Source organism: Pogona vitticeps, chromosome 3 (genome assembly GCF_051106095.1).
Source record: "Pogona vitticeps strain Pit_001003342236 chromosome 3, PviZW2.1, whole genome shotgun sequence".
In the NCBI taxonomy this organism is placed as follows: Eukaryota; Metazoa; Chordata; class Lepidosauria; order Squamata; family Agamidae; genus Pogona; species Pogona vitticeps.
Window position 1 is genome coordinate 55928021 of NC_135785.1, and position 21129 is coordinate 55949149.

General features: G+C 42.2%; 1 protein-coding gene across 12 annotated transcripts in view; it reads right to left on the reverse strand.

The window, feature by feature from the left end:
• Positions 1–10387, reverse strand: part of NT5C2 (5'-nucleotidase, cytosolic II) — a 119072-nt gene extending 108685 nt beyond the window's left edge. For 4 of the 12 annotated variants that reach the window (XM_078389459.1, XM_020790874.3, XM_020790872.3 and 1 more), the window contains exon 1: positions 10271–10387. The gene's annotated coding sequence lies outside the window, so the exon portion shown is untranslated. Of the gene's footprint in view, positions 1–7056; positions 7098–10270 lie in introns of all 12 variants that reach the window. The other 8 variants (XM_078389468.1, XM_078389462.1, XM_078389463.1 and 5 more) reach the window with 4 other exon arrangements.
• Between the last annotated feature and the right edge of the window lie 10742 nt (positions 10388–21129).

The following is a 21129-nucleotide window of genomic DNA, read 5'->3' on the forward strand; positions in this document are numbered from 1 at the left end:
CACTGCACCTTCAGAGCGTGTAAGTTATAGGACCTGTCAATGTCATATCCAGTCAAATTAGCACATTGCAGCATTAACATATTCAAGTGTCAGCCATAAAGAAAATTCTTTTGTAATGTTATTGTAAAATGACCTTGCTCTCAGGCTTAGCTAGAGAGTAAGCTGATAGTTTTGCAGCTACTCTGAATAAACTGCTGCTCAAACCTCATTTTCAAAGAATAACATACTGTGAGAAAGGAGATAGGGAAGGAATGCTATCCCCTCTCCCAGATGCAGCTACAGAAATACTAACATCCAATTCCCCCACAGAGATAAAGGAAACCTTGACTGACTCTGATCCCCCTGAAAGGCCAGATAGTCCTGGAATATCACAGCACCTGACCAACAGGCACGGGAGCTAGGAAAGGTAGAAGAGGTAAAAGGGGAAGAAAAGACAGGAAAGGGAAAGATTGAGAAAGATGAAGAGAAGGGAGTAGACTTGGAGGCAGAGGTGGGGGGTGGAACAGAGAGAGCGAGTAAATTTATCCCTCCAGAAGATTGGGAGTAGATAAGCAAAGAAGACCTGTGGACAGGTTAGCTGGTCCAATTGAGTGTCCCTAAGGAGAAGACTGAAAGGCAAAAGAGACACCAACCTCATCCAAAACCATCTTTTTCAGCCTGCAAGTTAGAGAAAGATAGAGGGAGAAGAAACACAGGTCAGGGGATCACATTCAATGCATGGAAGGATTATGGAATTCCTCACCAGAAAGTGGCAGCTTGACTCACCATTTTGAAGGGGACAAGAAAGTTATGGAGAAAGAAGGATTTGGAGAAGAGTAGGAGATAGGACAGGCACTCTTGTTGCAATATTCCTTGTTCGGTAAGACACCATCTTCCACCCTGTTGACACAAGGAAGAGCCCACTGGGACTTACAGCAGGAAGTGGATGTGAAAGAATGGACAATGCAAAGTGACTCCAGTACTAAACCCTGGCTGCCAAATGTTGAAGTTGAACCATTAGAAGTTATTGCTGAGAAGTTACCTGCAAAATTAATCAAATCAGTTGATTTGAAAAACCATTCAACTCCTCTTATGAATGAAACCTTGCCTACAAGTGGTCAGGAAGGGATGAAAGGGGATCATATTCTTGTGTAATGTTACTGTATGAATGACCTTGCTCCCAGGCCTACCTCAGGATTAGATTTTCTACACACCTCCTTAATTTTTTAGAAAAAAACAGTCACATCTTAACCCATATATTTAGTGTTACTACAATTAAAACTGAAACATACAATAGAATATTGATTGAACATCCAAATTTCCTTAGTGACTTGGTATGCACATTCAAAAACACCAGTAAGAGGCAGGGTGGAGAACCTGTACCTGACAGAATGGGTAATTTGGGCTGTTCTAGCAACTAATTTTCTGCAGACATAGTCAATAATAATAATAATAATTTAAAAAGGCAAAAGAAAGGCAAGCCAAAAACAAACCTAGAAGTCCTTTTCCAATTTTAAAATTTGTATTTTGGGGTGTTAACTTGTGCAGAGGCCCCTGCACATTTTCCAACCTAAAACAGAAGGAATGAGAGAAAGCCCCCTGCAGCCATAAATTCAGCCATCCAGCAAGGAGAGAGAATCTGAAAGGGAGCAATACAAGAAAATGTAAGACATCTGCAAGTAGTCAGTTCAAACCTTTGGCAACAGTGTTCTGTCCTCCTCAGCAGCTGTTGGGTAGGAAGGGGAGAAGAGGGAGAGAGAAGAGGGTTGTCTATCTACATATTTGGTTCTAGCCCAAGGAAGACATCTGACCCCAGACAAGAATGTGACCCTCAAAAGAAAGACTTCCCATCCTAGATTTAGGATTACAAACTTCAAATTAGATCAGTTAAATCCAAGTTGTGGTTTGGAGAAAATGTACTGGGCAGGTGGAGGTTCACCCTCAAAATATTAAGGTAATCCCCCTCAATTTAAGAGTATGAGCTGCCAGTGCTAAATCACTAATTATGATTAGATTCTAGAAAGCAACAAGTCACCAGAGTTTAGATATCAGAGCAAACCAGGTAATAAAGGTTAACCCACAAACAGAAACTGGAATTACATGAGGCAGGGAAGCAGGCATGACCCTGCAATTTATCCCTAATCCTCCAAATACTGAAGATATCTGAACCCTAAAAATTACCAGTCTTTGAGATATTATAATTAATCTGCTGTTTCAATATTCAGAGTTAACTATTTGCTTCATTTTCTACTCAATTAAAAGTAGAAAAATGAATGTAGTGTTTTATTTTTATATAAAGGGACAAGGACTGAAGAGAATATATTTTTAAATGTTTTCAATCTGTTATTACTTCTTGTAATAGCTTATTCACAGTGAGGCTTTAAAAACATTCAGACCAAACTCTTTGGGGCTATACAAGGATGCAAGCAATGCCTGACTGCTTCTCTGACCTGAAAAAACTGTGGATTGCTGTGGTTGGCTGGCAGTGCAGGTGGGTCTTCATGTATCGATTGGGGCCAGGGATGGTATTGGGATCTTGCTGGTATATCGTGCTCCCCGTGATCCTGCCATTTCCTTACCGGAGCTGGCAGACTTCACCTCTATGCTCTGTTGGGATCCCCGAGGATATTGATCTTGGGTGATTTCAACATCCATGCGGAGGTGGAGGTTTCTGGACCAGCTCTTGAGTTCTTGGAAACCATGGCTTCCTTGGACATGTCCCACCATGTAAATGGCCCCACCCACATGGGTGGTCACATGCTAGACCTAGTATTCTCCACTGAGCAGAGTGAGTGTAGCCGGATGGTAACTAACCCTGCATCAGTCCCCTTGTCATGGTTGGACCACCACGTAATAAAAGGTAACCTCACAATGGCTCTCCCTCCCCGCGGGGAGCAGAGACCTATTTTAATGGTCCACCCTTGTAGGCTACTGGATTCTATAGGATTCCAGAATTCCATGCAAGAGATTCTGAGTGATCTGGCTGGTGCTCCTATCGAGGCTCTGGTTGACAGCTGGTTTGCTGCTGGCACCAAGGCTGTGGACATGATTGCTCCTAAACACCCACCCCAGCGCAGAGCTCAGCCTTGGTTTGACCAATAGCTGCGAGCTATAAAGCAGAACAGGAGAAGGTTGGAGAGCATTTGGCGGTGGAACCCAATGGAAATTAATCTAAAAGCTGCCAGAATCGCATCTAACCTTTACCTTGAAGGCTGCCAGGAAAGCTTACTTTGCTATCCGGATAGGCAAAGTTTCCAATCAGAAGGATTAACTCTTACGTATAGTATGCGATCTATCCAGAATTGGTCATAATGATTGGCCTTCCCTTACCATCTCACCCGACCAATTTGCAGCGTTCTTTAAATCTAAAGTGGAGGCCATCCACTGGGACCTAACCCCTTATTTGAAAATAGTAGATTGAGCCAAGACATCCAGCGCACTGTCTTGTCTGATGAGGATTACTCAGTTTCAGCCAGTGATGTCAGTAGAGGTGGACAAAGTGCCTGATCGCTGTCGTGTCACCACCTCCTCCCTTGACCCTTGCCTGGCCTGGCTAATCAAAGCAGCCAGGTATGTGACAACTGAATGGGCCATGACAGTAATTAATGGGTCTCTCCAGGGGGGGAAGGTTCCCCTTGCCCTCAAGGAGATGCTCATTAGGCCCATTAGGAAGAAACTGAGCTTGGTGGCAGACAACACTGGCAATCATAGGGCCCCTTGCCAATGTTTCTTTAGTAAAAGGCGAAAGATTTATACGATCTGAAGAGAAACCAGAGTTGCCAATGTTTCTTTCCTTAGCAAGGTAGTAGAGAGGGTGGTGGCCAATCATCTTCAGGCCCTTTTGGATGAAACCAATGCCCTGGATCAATTCCAGTTGGGCTTCAGGCCACGCCACAGTACAGAAATGGCATTGGTCGCCCTGCTGGATGACCTATTGAGGGAGGCCAACAGGGGCAAAATGTACTTGTTGGTTCTCCACATCTCAGATGCCTTTGATACCACAGACCACGGTATCCTCCTGGGGAGGCTCTCCAAGTTGGAGATCGGTGGTCTGGCTCTTGCTATCTCCAGTTTTATTTCCTGGCTCTTGCCTATCTCCATTCTCAGAGAGACCAGCTTGGGGAGAATGTATCGGGCCCCGTGGTTCCTCAATTGTGGGGTGCCACAGTGTTTGATCATCTCTCCAATGCTGTTTAATATCTACACGAGACTGCTGGGGGGCGTTATCCGGGGGTGTGGTGCCTTGTGTCCTCAGTATGCTGAAGACACTCAGCTCTACATCTCCTTTTTTCCATCAGCAGTGCATGCCATTGTCCCTTGAGTGTTGCCTGGGGGCTGTTCTGCAAAGGATGCAGGAGAATGGACTGAGTCTGAACCCGGAAAAGACAGAGGTCATGGGGGTGGGTGCCCCTGTCATCAGTGCATTGGGAAGCTCCCTCTCTTTTGAGGGATTGACTCTCACCACAAAGAGTGTAGTCCGCAGCGTGAGGGTCCATCTTGACCCAGCACTTCCCATGAAATCCCAGGTAACGTCTGGTCCACACCACCCATTTATACCTTCGGTAGATTGCCCAGCTGTGCTCCTATCTTGATGTTGGGGTGCTCACCACACTTGTCCATGCACTCGTAGTCTTGAGATTACTGTAATGCACTCTATGTGGGGCTTCCGTTGATTGATACAGAAACTTCAAATCGTCCGGAACACAGCGGCCAGATTACTAACTGGAGTGAAGAAATATATTTCCCCCACTATGGCTGCCTTACACTGGTTACCCATTAAATTCCACATCTATTTCAAGGAGCTAATGATTACATATAAAGCCCTAAACAGTTTAGGACCTTGATACATGCCAGAGAGCTTTCTTCCACCTAGTTCTACCCATGTCACTTGTTCTAGCCAGGCTGGGTGGCTGAAGGGCTTAGCTCCAAGAGAGGTCCGGAAGGAAAAAACTAGAAACCGCATCTTCTCAGCAGTGGCCCCTTGCCTCTGGAACATCCTCCCCCCGGAGATCCGCCTGGCTCCCTTGCTAGGAGCTCTTCAGGCAGGTTTTCCCTCCTGACATTACTTCAATTCTTCTCCTGGTTTTTCCATCTTGGATTATGATTGCTTGTTTTAGTTTTTCTTATTGATGAAAAAATCTCTGTTTCAAAACATGTTAGTGTGGGGAAAAATAGGCAAAGAATTTATCATTAGAACCATCACAAGCATCATGTCTTTCTTTGCCATCCTTTGTTTTTTGACAGTTATAAATTCAAACAATGTAGGGATTGGGAAAATAACAGGTTATATAGTCTGAAATATTTATTTATAATGTTGAACCCCAAAACAAATATACAATTAAAAAACCAACTGAGGCAAACAAAATACAGCTGAATGGCACTATATCAAATTATTAATTTTATAAATAAACAGAAAAACAGAACCAATCAGTTAGACTACTAATGTCTTCTGAGATTTTGATAAATAAATTTGTGGATCATCAAAAGGAATGTCTTTCAAAATGCTGAACATTTTTGCAGACAGTAAATTTGGTGATACTTTAAGCCTGAGACAGATATTAGGAAAAGACAGATCAGAATATTAATGAAGAACAATGGGCATACAGTGGGGTCTTGACTTGAGAACTTAATCCGTATTGGAAGGCGGTTCTCAAGTCAAAAAGTTCTCAAGTCAAATCTGCATTTCCCATAGGAATGCATTGAAAATCATTTGATCCGTATCTGCTCTTTTCTGTCCATAGAAACTAATGGGAAGCTGCTATTCCGCCTTCAACCACTAGAGGGAGATATTTTGTTTCTTTTTTTTCTTAGGTCAAGAAAGGTTCAGGGAAGGCAAGGAAAAGACAGTCCAGGCAGTACAGTACCAGGAGTCCAGGCAGTACAGTACCAGGCAGTCCGAAGACTGTCTCCCAATCCACTCTCTAAACGCTGGGAGGAGTGAGGAAGCAGACAGGCACCCTTTTCACTGGCCAACAGTTAACTGAAAGTTCAAATTTTGCACTTTCCCTGCCTCCCACGTGGGTTTTTTTCAGTTCTTAACTCAAATCTAAGTACTTAAGTCAAGTCAATATTTTCCTATGAGAGCAGTTCTTAAGTCAAAATGTTCTTAACTCAAGCCGTTCTTAAGTCAAGACCCCACTGTACATATGGCCAAAAGCTACAATGAGAACAACCTCATTAAAAATAAAGGAGAATATCATAAACTTGATAAAACATATAGGACATGACACCAGTAAAACACAGTTATGTACGTGGAAATCTAACAATGAATTGCTAGAAAAAATGTGGTGGACTGTAAACATATATGCATGTGGTGGGAGTAGAAGCAGAATGAATTAATCGTACTAATAACCCTATTATCAATATGACCTTTGTTATCTGTTTTCCAGAGAAACAATGCACATTTACTACCTAATAACTTACTTGCACTTTGCTGGGTAACTGCAATTAAATAAACTGTCAGGGCTTAGAAGAGCTGAGAACAAATCTTTTTCCAGAAATGGAAAGCATAAATACAGTGGTGCCTCGCATTACGATGTTAATTCGTTCCAGCGAAATCGCTGTAGAACGAAAACATCGTAATGCAAAAAGAAAAAACCCATTGAAATGCATTAAAACCTGTCCAATGCCTTCCAAAGGGCTGTAAACTCACCATCCAGTGAAGATCCTCCATAGGGCAGCCATTTTTGCTGCCTGTGCAGTGAGGAATCCGTCCCAGAAAACAGCGGGGGGGCATTTTGTTTACCCGGCGGCCATTTTGAAACCGCCGATCAGATGTTGGAAAATCGTCGTTTTGCGAAAAATCGGTTCCCGAAGCAGGGAACCGATCATCGCAAAGCAAAATTCCCCCATAGGAAAGATTGTTTTGCCATCACTTTTGCGATCGCAAAAAGTTCATCGTAATGCGGTTTCATCGTTAAACGGGGCAATCATAAAGCGAGGCACCACTGTATAGGAAACTGCATTGATGAAAGATTTACCAAAACAGAAATAAAAACTTGTCACTCTCAAAGATAAGATGCTTTTGTAGCACGTGATTTATATACATCATACATGCTAATCAAGGCAAAGACTTACTGTCTGCTCTGCAGTCTCCCAGAATTCTGAGGAAAGATGTCCTAGGGTAGAATGAATGTACAGATGATGGCATTTTGAAATTTTGGTATGGTATATTTAATCCATTGAATCTAATGTTTTTGTGACTAATCCTCTGAACTTGTTTTACTGTTTTCCAATGTCAGTTTTCCTGTGTTGTTACGTGTGCACACACAACTGTATGGAAGCAATCCAGGGCCAATTTTGAGAGATACAAAACTGGTAACAGTCAAATGTGTAGTTTCACATTATTTCAGTAACAATTTAAAGCCACAGATTAATTTAAAATCATTTTTGAGAGGAATTTCATTTTGATATTTAGTAAAGTCATACAACCCAATACCCAAACTGACCAAACTCTCTCTGTTTCAGTGTGTAATACAATAAGACACTTTACAATATTTATAATTCATAAAGTTAGAAGCAAGAATGGAAGTATGTATCCTACGCATTCCACCCATTAGAAGCAGACACACATGACAGCTAAGAAATGAGATAAGAACTCTTCTCCCCAGCTGTCTGCATTATTTACCCAGACAATCTCAGAAATTTGAATCTGTCGCTACTTCTACTGATCCTGTGAAGTCCTGGTTTTGTAGCAGTAACCAAAGACAGAACTCATGATTCTTCTGTCTCTACTTCACAACAGAGATGGAGAACAGTTACGTACATTTTGATTTGGGCATACTGGATTTGGGATTCTAAAAGACAGAGTTCTTAAAAGTAACTTTGTTCCATATTTATTTATTATTACTATTTATTTAAAATATTTTATCCTGCCTTTCTCCTTAAAAGGGCCCACTTTACAGAACTGTAAACATAATTCTTGCTTTCCCAAACATTAAAACATATTCATTTAAATTGCTCAAATAATAAACTGAGATTGGCAGATGGGGAGGAGGGGAAATCACCCTCTTATCTTACATGTAATATGTTTTTTTTAAAAAAAGGATGTCTGAAAAATGAACTGTAACCTTACTCCAGCACTTATGCATTCAGTTTTAATTTACATAAGTGCTACCCCACAGAGATCAGAAGACTGTAAGACTGAAATGTTAGACAGATCATAAATCTACCATTACCAACAGGCCAAAGACGTTCAAATTATTCTTGATGTATATATTAGGGCTGATTACTCCTAGCATTTCCACATCACATTTGTCTAGGTGAATAAAAAACGAGAAGACTATATATTGTTTCTGGAATGCAAAGTACAAATCCTGGAATTTAACATGTGTTGTTCTAAGAAATGCTGTTAATACCACAAAATAGAGATATGCTATGTCAAGTGGCCAACACATGTTTACTGAAGAACTGTTGCATGTTGCAACAGAATCTAACAGAATATCTTCTTAAAAGTCTGAATGAAATGAAAAAACATGTGTGCACAATTCGTTTCAACCTGGCAGCTATCTCTTTGCTATCAGTTATTAACTATAGCCTGACACATAAAACTTTGCCAAGGCCACCTAAGTTTAAATAAAATGAGAGAAACTGCATCAGTTCCATCCCTGAAGGGAAGTTATGCCTGAAATAGCTGACATCTTGCCAGACTACCGCCTCACTCTATATACAACCCTGACCCTCTTTTTCTCCAATAGATTTCATGGTTGTGTAATAAAATGAAGTGAAGAAGGAAACATCAGTCGTCATTCCAAATTGTTGCTCAACCTTAGGACTGAGGCCACAGGCATTAGATTTTTTATCAGGAAGTAACTAACATGAAATCAAGCACTACGGCTAAAAAACTGTTCTGAAATAAAACTGAATCAAGTTAACGAAGCTATTATCCTTAACTGACCTGAATAAACGTTTTCAAAATGGAAATTTACCACAAAGCTATGGCACAATAGCACTTCTCTATAACTTTTTTTAAAAATCACAGTTATCCTATCTTAATGAGAACTGTCAAACCCTCAAGGAACCAAAGAAAAAGCCTCTTCACTGACTATGCAAAAGAGATGGAAGTTTCATCAGGTGCACGTGATGAATAAAATAAATTTAGGCCCTAAACAACTTGCTTCAGAGTGCACTATGAAAGTTTGTGAGGGTAAATAAACGCAGGATTTGGCACCTGAGTGGTGTGGCAACATTTTTCAAAAAGTGTCCTAAGGGGAGCAGATTACCATTCAGGATGCACTTTAACTAACAAAATGTTCTTGGCCAATATTCTGCAAATAAGTGGAAGAACAATCCCTTCCAAATTGCAGCCCTCAAGAATATATCGGAAAAGTGAATTTCCACCATCTATCACTGTCCATTCTTTTCTTACATCAAAAGGACTCACTTCCACATTAGTATCTGTCTCACTGAAAGAGAAGTTCAGAATTCACCCTACCAATCAGTGAGAGCAAACGTTACTTTAAATATTCTTCCTCTACACAAGGGCATAGTAGCAAAATACTGTACAGTGGAAAAAAGAATCAACCGGTCTCATTCCCTGCAATTTTAAAATGACACTAGACAATAGTTATTGGCATCATTCAACAAGAGTAAGACAATGGAGGACTCATTCCGCCCAAGGAGAGCTACGAAAAAACCCCATCGCCAGCACAGCCTTATGGATTAGCGGGGGGGGGGGAGAGGGGGGCAGAGACTTGAGTTTTCTTTCTACTCGAATCCATACAGCCCACTTCCTCCCGAAGAGGAGGTGCCGGAGGCGGAGGAAATGAAAGGAAGAACGAAAGTTAAGTCAGTCCCCCTCCCTCTCAGTCTCTCTACTCGAGGCAGGGACATCTTGCTACCTTGCTTGCTTGCTTGCTTGCCTGCCTGCCCTCCGAGAGGCAATTCTTCTCCCCCTTCTGTCACAAATTCTCCCGCGCTACAAGAAACGCCAGTGACGAAAGCTGAGGAGGAGGAGAGTGTCAGAAAGGAGCCATCCTCCTTCTCTCAGTGAGGAAAAGGAAGGGCTGCCCATCAGCCTCTCCTCACGGCAAGCGAATAATACAACTAATACGAAGGACGGTCTTCTTTCTCTCCCTCTTTCTCCTCTCCGCCGCCCCTCGGAGTGTGGGTGGTGGTGGTGGCGCTGGTGGGGAGAGTCGTGACTTCCCGCCTCAGTCATGCCAGCGCCACTTTCAAGGCTCCGCGCCCGTTCTTCTCCTGTCCTCTCCCTCCCCTCCCCCTCCCCCTCCCGGCCGCCCGTTTCCCCGAGGGGGGCGCGAGAGAGCCCTTCCTCGGCCTCCTTCCCACTCACCTCTCCCGCGCGCGCTGCTCTCCCCTCGCCTTCGCCCCAAAGAAAACCGCACAACCGAACTGCCGCAGCACTGGATCCCCCCCCCACACGCCACGCATGCGCAAAAGGACAACTCCCCACCACGTTACCTCCCCCTCCCGCCCATCGGTTAGGGATCGGAAGGAAGGTGCAACTCTACGGCAGGGCCGCAGACCAAAGCTTGTGGGTCGACGAAATCCACTCGCCATCACGCGAACGCTGGTCACCCGCAAGAGCACAGCAAGGGGGTGAGGGTTTAGTTTTATATTTAGTGGCTTCCATTATGCAGTTGGCCCGTATCTTCTAGCTATGAAGGTGTGAGGTTAAGCACAAAACGAGAGGGACCGAAAGCATAAGCAGAAGAGCCTTTATCATATCATAAGTTGGGCCATCGTGCCTTTCGATGGGGGAGGCTACCATCCATGACGGTACCTCTCATCTCAGAAGCAGTGATCTTCTGATTACTAGTTGCTGGGGAACACGAGTGTGCACACCAGCTGTGCTCGTGCTTTGCTTGTCGGCATTTCTGAAGCATCTGTCTGGCTTTCATTAAAAGAGAATGTGTCAACAGATACGCCGCCGGTTTGATCTGCATGTTACATCCGTAAGAAACCACACGTTGCAGAGCTCCTCGGCATAATGAGGGTCAGGTCACGCATTTTTTCAGTGGGTGGCTGAAACTTCCAGAGCCTTGTGAATATCCAGCTTCATATCTCCTACACTTGGCTTCCATCAGGCTTCTGTTTCTAGTAGTAAACCTACTACTAATTCGTGCCAAACCCAGTATCATTGCTGCCTGAGGCGGAAAGATCCCCATCCCCACTATGCACACATCGCCCATGTATACACGCAGACAAGGCTGGGATTTGCATTTTCAACACAGGCAACTGAACACTTGTCCTTCCAAAGTTGAAGGAATCGGGAAAGTTAGCTTGGATGGTGCAAGTCAGGACACCTGACCACAGAGTCTGCCCCTGCCCCATCTTTCTGGTGCTTGATGGGTTTCTACCTGCTGCATGGTCTCCATTCAACCAATGCTGCAATGCAACAGCAATAGATTCACATCCATGTGTAGCATGTGAACTATGCAATACAAAGACATACAAATGCTTCTTGCAGTGCATGGCCACCTGGGCTGCCATCATGTTCACCTGGATTGAGTACTTTACTAATGGTAGAGTCCTGACACATTTGCAGACCTATTGTTCAGCAGGGGCTTGGATTTTTTTCCAGATTACATCTCCCAGAATCTCCCAGGCTGGCTTTTCCAAGCTCTACAACCATCTTGGTCCTGATTCAGGGCCTGGTGGCTACTACCATCCTTAGCACCCACTAGGTAAAGCAGATGCTTCAATCTGCTAGTTGCAGGGCCAGCTCTGCTTACCTAATGTATGAGGAGGTACTGATAACTATTGAGCCTTTCCCAGAAAAAAATGAGCTCGGAAGCTATAGATTGCAGGGTGTATTGGCCAATTTGTCTGTATTCAATTATACAAAAATCAACTACCTATGATAGTTCAGGTCCAAAGTGAACATGGCAGCACCTCCAGAAAAGTTCAGTGTGGAAGAACATAGGACCATAATCAAGTTTTTGTTTCTCCAAGGGAAAGGTGCAAAGCAGATCCATGATGAAATGTCACAAACTATGGGTGACAGTGGCCCTTCATATGCAACAGTTAAATGCTGGGTTGTCAATTTTAAAACTGGCCATTTTGTTGTTGAAAGTGAGAAACTCAGTGGAAGGCCTGTTTCTGTCTCTGGTATTCATGTGAATAACATCCATGATATGATCATGGAGGACGGCCAAATATCAGCCAAAAGTATTGCTATATATCTGGCAATATCCTGTTAGAAAGTTTGTGCCATTATCCACAAGGACTTGGAAATGAGAAAGCTGGCAGCAATGTGGATCCCCAAACTTTTGACAACCAAACAAAAGAGGAAATGTGTGGAGTCATTGGTAGCTGTTTTGGAACATTTTGCAAGAAGTAAGTCAGATTTCCTGGGCAAACTGCTAACTGGATCTACTGTTATGATCCTGAGACAAAGGAAGAGCCTAAGGAATGGAGGTACAATGGTTCCCCCAGGTCAAAGAAGTTCTGAGTGCAAAGGTCGGTGCAGAAGCAAATGGCAACAGTTTTTTTGGGATAAGAAGGGAGTTCTGCTGGTGGACTACCTCCAACAGGGTTCAACCATCAATGCAAAATATTACTGTGCTTTATTGACGAAGTTGAGGCAAAACATCAAGGAAAAAACATAGAGGAAAGGTGTCATCCTGTTGCATGACAATGCCTCATCACACACAGCAGGTGAAACAATGGCAAAACTGACCTCCTTAGGCTTTCAAGTGATGCCCCATCCACCCTATTCTCCCGACCTGGCTCCTTCTGACTATTATCTGTTCCCCAGACTCAAAAAACATCTAAAGGGACAACAATTTAGGAGTTTTCTGGAGGCAACTAATGCTGCAAATGAGTGGTTACACCAGCAGTCGGAAGAAATTTATTTGCAGTGACTTAAGAAGGTGCAAGACAGATGTCACAAATGCACTGACTTCCTGGGGGAATATGTAGAATAGTGTGGCAGTTACAGCTTCCTAGCTCAATTTTTTTCCGGAAAAGGCTCAATACTTATCAGCACCCCCTCATATATGCTAAGGGTGGGCAACCTCAGTGGGGCTAACAGCAATTTTTCAAACTAGCTGACAGCATGAAGGATACACTCTCAAGGGGAGCAAGGTTTAAAAAGTAGGGAACAGGCCACAATATAAACTGTAAATTTAAACCACTTATTTCATATTTCATCACATTTAATTATTATCTTTCTTCTAATAACAAAAAATGATTTATAGATAAAATGATGGTTTACAACCAATGATAGCTGGCAGAAAAGGAAAAGATGATTAGAAGGAAGGGGAAAATAAGGAGGGGGGGAGCCCAGATTGGTGTTTTTGTACTCTAACCTAAAGACTTGCTGTTTCTAAAGAAGTAGTTGTATTGTTCTGTCAGAGCCTCTTGGCAAAGAAGCAGGGGAGAACAAAGTATTGCAGCACCCTAAAGGCCACAATGTTTTGCCCTGCTCCCGTTTTTTTTCCAGCTGGGGTGCACACAATAAGGAGTGCTTCTGAGAGAAAGGGTACCCAATGGATATTTTTCCTAGCCAAGTTGATGAAGCTACACTCTTTCATATCCTACTGATGTACAGTACACAGTTAGAGGTAGTGGTAGAGACAGTGAAAGTGAAAGTACCTTGGGAAGTGGTGAGTGCTCCAATGCTGAAGGCATTCAAGAGAAAATTAGACAACCATCTGTCAGATCTGCTTTGACTTGGATTCCTGTCTTGAGCAGGAAGGTGGACTCAATGGCCTTAGAAGCCCCTTCCAACTCTATGATTCTATGAAATGGCTGCAGAAATGGGTGCTCTGGAAATCTAGAAGTCAAATGAAAGTAAGTCCCAGCTGACATTCACAAGGTTTATTACCTAAGTTCTTTACATGTGAGTCAGTTTTATATTATTATTTGTGTATTGTTATTCTTTTATCAAGTAGAAGGAAGCATACACCTCTTTTAACCACAGAACAATGGTGTGAAGTAAGTTAGATGTAGTAGTGGTATATGGTAGTTTTAAACCTTGGACATAATGATCTTACCTGGTTGGTATACATTTTTCTTACTTTGATTGTTAAGCTCATAGCCAACATCTAACCCCTTGCCCACACTTTCCTATTTTACAACTGTTTCTATATTCCTGATATGTTTAATTCCTCTACTGAGTCCACTTTAAAAAAATAAAATTATCTAAGTCTATGCACTTCTGCATCCTAAGCTATGTTAATTCATATCATCAGCTTGACTAGTGATAAAACTGAGTTTGTTTCAACTGGCTGGATCCTAAGGACACTGTTTTAGAAATAAGTGCTGTTTTGTCATGGAAAAGATAATGCATTTGCAATGTAAAAAAATAATAAAATGAACACTTGTAATATATGCCCAGCTGGCTTCCCTAACTAAAAGCTACTTCTAAAAATAAAAAGAAAACATGTTGCAGTGAGCAGAGTCATGATGGCCCAGTTGCACAACTGACAATGTGCAGGTATACTGTCAAGTAGCATTAAATCGCCTATAATTCACTGCCTTGTTGGAGCTGCATGATCCCCAGCAGCCTCAAGAAACGCAGTATTGTTATTATTTAAATAATTTGTTCATGGCTTTTCTGTGTACCAGAAAAGCTCATGAGAATTTCCAAAACATTAAAATAATTAAAATAATTAAGAACAGGTTTAAAACATTCAAAGCAAATTAAAAACACATGCTAAGAAATTGAACGCTTTAAAAAATGGATACAAACTTTCTCCAAAAACCACCACCACCCCCCAAAAATATTAGAGGCAAGCTGCTCTTTGGACCAGCACAGGTCTAGCTGCCTATCAGAAGCTGAGCAGAGATGGGGTAACAACTTCCTTTGGATTTTTTGAGCTACATTTGGCCCCACTGTCCAGCACATGCCTGTGATCACAACTGTGTAACTGCCCCTGCTAATCAGAGATGAACAACTGGCCATAGCAATCTGCTTTGGCACCATAATTTATATTATATAAATAAGCCCACAAAACCTTGTGAGCAAATTGCATTGCATTGTGGCCAGTCATTTATCTCATCTACATCACATAGAAGAGGATATCAGAGCGCTTCTTTCAAGCTAGTGCTGGAGAACAGATGGACCATAACTCCCATCATTTCTTACTGATGGCTGTTTGGGTAGGGTGACAGGAGTGGCAGTCTAACATCTGGGAGCAGTTTCGTTCCCCACCGCTGCTTTTAAAAAAAAGCACAGCAGGGCAAATAAATAGATGTAACCTCTGTTGAACGTGGGATTATGCGCTCTGTTTCCTTGCGCCGTTCATTCGCCGGAAAGCAACGAAGGAAACAAAATCGCAGTAATTTGTGTACCATCCCTAAACGTATTGAAGCTACAAGCCATGCGCAAGGGGGAGGAGAACCGTCCAGCGAATGAAAACGTTGAAGAAGGAAGTTGCTTAAGGATTTCAAGGCTTGGATCGCTTAGACTGATTATCCAGGACTCGGGGCGCCTAGATTCGACAATGATTTCACCTCCCACGCGTTTATAACCACAGCTGTTACGAGAGAACAGGAGACAGTTTGGGTCTGTGAGAACAGAATTGCGGGCCAACTGGAGCCTTCCTTTAAAAAAAACTTATTGAACCCTGGCATGTGGAAATTGTTTCCAAAGCACTATTTTCTATTTACTACGTTTTACGTAACTTAAAATTTAGTGAGAAAGGCAGCGCATTTGTCAAGATCCCTGCTATAAGGTTTACGACTGGAACTCTCAAAATACTAGCCAGAAGCCCTAGAATCTATGAAGCTGCTCTTACTATGGTCAATGGTCAGATCATCGACCTATGTTACCTGGTACTTTGAACTGCAGCTTTTAAATTTTTTTAAAGGCGATTCAGATCACAAATCTCGCGGTGTCACCCTAAATTAATACTGTACTTTCTTGTCTTGTGTTTATGCTGAGGAGCCGAGATTGAAAGACTGACGAAAGCCCCATGCAAATGCTTTTCCCCGCATTGCAACCTGAGATCTTTTCTAAATCTAAATGCTGAGGAATGAATTTGAGATGCCAGGCATCCCGTTGCATGTGCGTCACCATTGAGCCAAGGGCCACTGTAAAGCCTGCTCTTGGGAAGGCTCAGATTTGCTGCATAAACGAACAAAGAGGGGAGATTGCAATTGTTAGACAGACGCACAGAGAAGGCTAAGCTACATGTTCTATTTGCGGTCTCTTATTTCTGAAAAAGTGCTTTCGTGGTGTGGTGTGTTCTGATGTTGAAAACTGGGTTTAGTTTTACGTTGGAATGTTAAGCTACTACCTCCGTGATTTGAGCTAATCATAAACCTCAGATGATCGCAGTCAAAACCGAAACTAAACCCAGGTGGAAAAGGATATTCTGGAATTTAAAAATCATTCAGATAAGCGGAGTGAGAGCATACCAGTATATTCAATGTACATTAAAAGATAATTGGGAGATTAGAATCCTTCCCTATGTGGGGCTTCCTCAACCAACCCGGTTGTTGCCTATGCCTTCTGTTGTTTCTGGTGGCATATACTGTATGAAGGCTACAGAGAAGTGCAAAGTGTTTATAACCCTCCCCCAAATCTTCTGCGTTTCAGAGCGATCTGGTTGCTCAATCTCTGGGCCAGATGTTACCTTATCATAGAGCAGATCTTTTTTATCTGAGCTGTTGATAACTGATGTCTCTTGGAGCTCCTTATGAAAGACCCATAAGTTCCTGGAAAGGACATTCAGGTCATCAGCACCCTGGCCATCAAACTTTCATCGGATAATCTGCTTTGGAGTTGGTTTCTAATTTCAAAAATAATACTTTATAGCAATTGGAATTTCAATAAATAATACAAACTAACAACTGAAAGCTGGCAAAATTAAAAAGGGGAAAAGTAAGAAAAGCAAAATGTTGTGGCACTTTAAAGACTAAGATTTATTTCAGTTTGACATCATGGATGAAAATCCACTTATTCAAACGCAAGGAATGCAATTGCATGTCTTCTACCTTTATGCATATTCCCATGATGTTGAGAGTCATTACCAGGTAAGGTTTTGAAAAGCAGTTAGTCACTGAAAGCAGCTTTCCAGGCTTGGAAGATAAGCATCTTAAGACCCACAGGGACATTCCTGTCATGATGAGAAGTCATCTGTTGACATCAGTAAAACAGCCTCTTGCAGGAGGAAATTGTTACTTATCTATTCCACCATGGTCTGAATTATGATTAATTTATTTGGTTGTTGTGGGTTTTTCTGGCTCTTTGGCCGTGTTCTGGAGGTTTTTCTTCCTAACGTTCCACCAGTCTCTGTGGTCGGCATCTTCAGACGACAGGAGCTAGAATTGTTTCTGTGTTCTGGTGTAGTGTGTGGGATTGTTAGTTTTTTCTTGTAAGAGTTATGCCTTTAATTTCTTATTTTGTGGAGAATCATTGTCCATTTGTTATTGGTTATGTGAGAGGTATGAAAGAGGAGGAAAAAGGATCACATGGGAATTAAGTAGGGAAAAAATATCCAATTATAATCCTGTTTTGTCACTTTCATCTTTCACTTGCACCAGAGGTCACTTCAAGTCCTTGCTGCTTTCTGTCAGTAAGATGCTGTCATGCATATCTTAAATTATTGATCTATTTTCCACTAATTTTTACTCCTCTTCCATCTGAATCTAGCCCAGCTTTCGGTATGATACTGTGTGTATACAGACTGACCAGAGACTGAGATAAAATACACCCTCATTTGACATCTTGGACTATGGAAACCATTCTCTTTCTTCATGTTCTGCCCTAACCTCTTAGCCATAGCACAGGTTACACACGAGGACAATCAAGTGCTGAGGTGCTCACATTTCTTTCAGAACAAGCCATCTCCCTCTCCCTAATGTTCAAGCTGGGTTCCAAAAAGAAAGAGGCACTCGTGTTTTTTCACAGTACAGTACTGCAATTAAAATGGTCAACAAACAAAATTCGCCACATGAGGGAACCAGTGAGCTGTTTCATGTATTTTCCAATGGCTGCTCCTGTAAAGCTAGCAGGAATACACTAACAACATCGAACAAAATCGACTGGATGAAGTTGAATAAACCAGTTTAATCCGGACAATAAGAGTTACTCCTGGTCAGTCAAAAGACAGATCAAGGAATAGGGATGCAGCCTGTGATGGATGAAGTTTCTCTCTCTGAAAGCGCACGTGGGGTTGCTCCTGAGTTCATCTCTCAGCCTGGATGCCCAAGTTTTGCTGCCTTTCCATAGTTAAAACTGGTGTGCCAGCTACATGCATTTCTTGAGAGGTCTGATCTAGCTATGGTGACATATGCTCTAATTACATATCATCTGAATTACTGTAACACACTTTATATGGGTCTCTCTTTGGAAAGTGTTTGGAAATTCCAGCAAGTCCAAAACACTGCACCAAGCTTCTTAGCTGGGGCTGGTTACAGGGAACATATAATTCTCCTGTCAGAACAGCTCCACTGGATGCTAATCTATTTCCCACACATTTCAAAGTGCTGTTTTTAACCTATAAAGCCCTAAACAGCTTGGGTCCAAGCTATCTCAAAGATAGCATCTCCCTCTATGAGCCTCCCTGGGCATTATCAGGTGAGACCTTTCTCTCAGTCCTACTGCCCTCTCAGGTGTGCTTGGTGGGGAGAGGGGATGGCCTTCTCTGTTGCTGTTCCCAGACTCTGGAATTCCCTCGCTCAGGAAGCCAATGTGGCCCCATCTTTACTGTCCTTCTGCAAACAGACAAAGACGTCTCTTCTGGCGGCTTTCCCTTAATGACTGGCTGTCTGAGAGGGGCTTTTAAATGTGTTGTTGTATCATGTTACTTTTAAATGTGTTTGTAAATTAGATTTCATTTGCCATTTTTAATATAATACTTATTTAATTCTTTTTTAAATATTTGTATACTTATTGTTTTTAGCTTTTAAATATTGCTTTTTCAATTATGTGAGCTGCCTTGAGTCTTTTTAAGGAGAAAGGTGGGCTAAACAAACAAACAAGCAAATGAAACAAACAAAACCAACAAACCAAAATGAGTTACTTCTGCAGGTTGTGCGGTGATTAATGATGACCTGCTGTCAAGCCAAAGTAATGAGTAACCGAAAAAAGTCCTTTTAAAAAGTAATGTTTGGAATTCTGTGTTTAGTGGACAAAGCATCTTTCAGGATGGCATATAACAATGCCTCCTCTGCTGTGATGTCTGCTTGTGGAATGCTTTCCAGTCAGGAGCCCAGTTTGCATCCCCTTGGTATTATTTTGACACAAAACACAGCTCTGTGCCCAAGTTTTTGGGGTCCACTGGCAAAGGCTTACTTTGATCTAATGTCAGTAGATTGTTTTATCTCATATAATTATTTTAATAGATTTTGTAATTATTTAGTGTGGCATTATTTTGTGTATTCTGCCCAGAGATCTTTAGTATATGCTACAATATCAATCAATTAATCACTTTGTAAATCTCTGCATTTTGACATTCTCTCCATATATCACAGATGTTGATGATCCACTCCAAAACATTCTACCTAAAAGGTCGACATTTTCTATCTTCTTATATGTGAGTAAGCTCCACTGAATTCAGTGAGATTTATTTCTAAGCAGACATGTACAAGAGTAATGCCTCCCTCACCCATACATACACAGCTGATGCTTACAGCAGTGAACTTGATTGATATTGGAATCAATTTATAATGCCTACAGTTATACTTGCTACTGTTATGAAGTAATGTGTATGATACTATTCTGCAAGAGATAAGTAGGGCTATAAATGACAAGACCTTTTGGAGACCATAAATTCATAGGGTTGCTGCAAGTCAGAAGCAACATGATAGCACATAACTGCAACCATTATGATGGTATCAATAGCAACAGGAACTTGATGTTTACCTTTGGCATGGGCATATAATTTTGGGGCCAAATGGCTGCAATCCTGTACACAGGATAACAATCCTGTTATCAGTTTCTTCCCCCTAAGGATGTAGCCAAGTTGCTTGGAGGAGCACATATGATCCTGCATCTTCCAATCTTATCTCTTTCAACTGATTAAAACTTCAAGAGGGGGCTGGACAACTATAGTAGAGATTTTAAATGTTTCTTTGAAAAAGAATAATTTCAAGATTTCATTGGTTTTCAGGGCATTAAATCATTATTGTCCAATTCCTAAAGTCTCTTTGTTAGTTGTGTGTGTGTTTAGTCGTTTAGTCGTGTCCGACTCTTCGTGACCCCATGGACCAGAGCACGCCAGGCCCTCCTGTCTTCTACTGCCTCCCGGAGTTGTGTCAGGTTCATGTTGGTTGCTTCGCAGACACTGTCCAGCCATCTCATCCTCGGTCGTCCCCTTCTCCTCTTGCCATCACACCTTCCTAACATCAAGGTTTTTTCCAAGGACTCTTTTCTTCTCATGAGATGGCTAAAGTACTGGAGCCTCAGCTTCAGGATCTGTCCTTCAAGTGAGCATTCAGGGTTGATTTCCTTTAGAACTGATAGGTTTGTTCTCCTTGCAGTCCAGGGGATTCTCAAGAGCCTCCTCCAGCACCACAATTCAAAGGCATCAATTCTTCGGCGGTCTGCTTTCTTTATGGTCCAGCTCTCACTTCCATACATCATGACAGGAAAAACCATAGCTTTGACTATTCGGACTTTTGTTGGCAAGGTGATGTCTCTGCTTTTCAAGATGCTGTCAAGATTTGTCATCGCTTTCCTCCCAAGAAGAAGGCGCCTTTTAATTTCAGGGCTGCTGTCTCCATCTGCAGTGATCATGGAGCCCAGGAAGATAAAATTTGACACTGCCTCCATATCTTCCCCTTCTATTTCCCAGGAGGTGATGGGACCAGTGGCCATGATCTTAGTTTTTTTGATGTTGAGTTTCAGACCATTTTTTGCACTCTCCTCTTTCACTCTCATTACAAGGTTCTTTAATTCCTCCTCACTTTCTGCCATCAGAGTGGTATCATCTGCATATCGGAGGTTGTTGATATTTCTTCCGGCAATCTTAATTCCGGCTTGGGTTTCTTCCAGTCCAGCCTTCCGCATGATGTATTCTGCATATAAGTTAAATAAGCTGGGGGACAATATACAGCCTTGTCGTACTCCTTTCCCAATTTTGAACCACTCAGTTGTTCCATGACCAGTTCTAACTGTTGCTTCCTGTCCCACATATAGGTTTCTCAGGAGACAGATAAAGTGGTCAGGCACTCCCATTTCTTTAAGAACTTGCCATAGTTTGCTGTGGTCCACACAGTCAAAGGCTTTCGCATAGT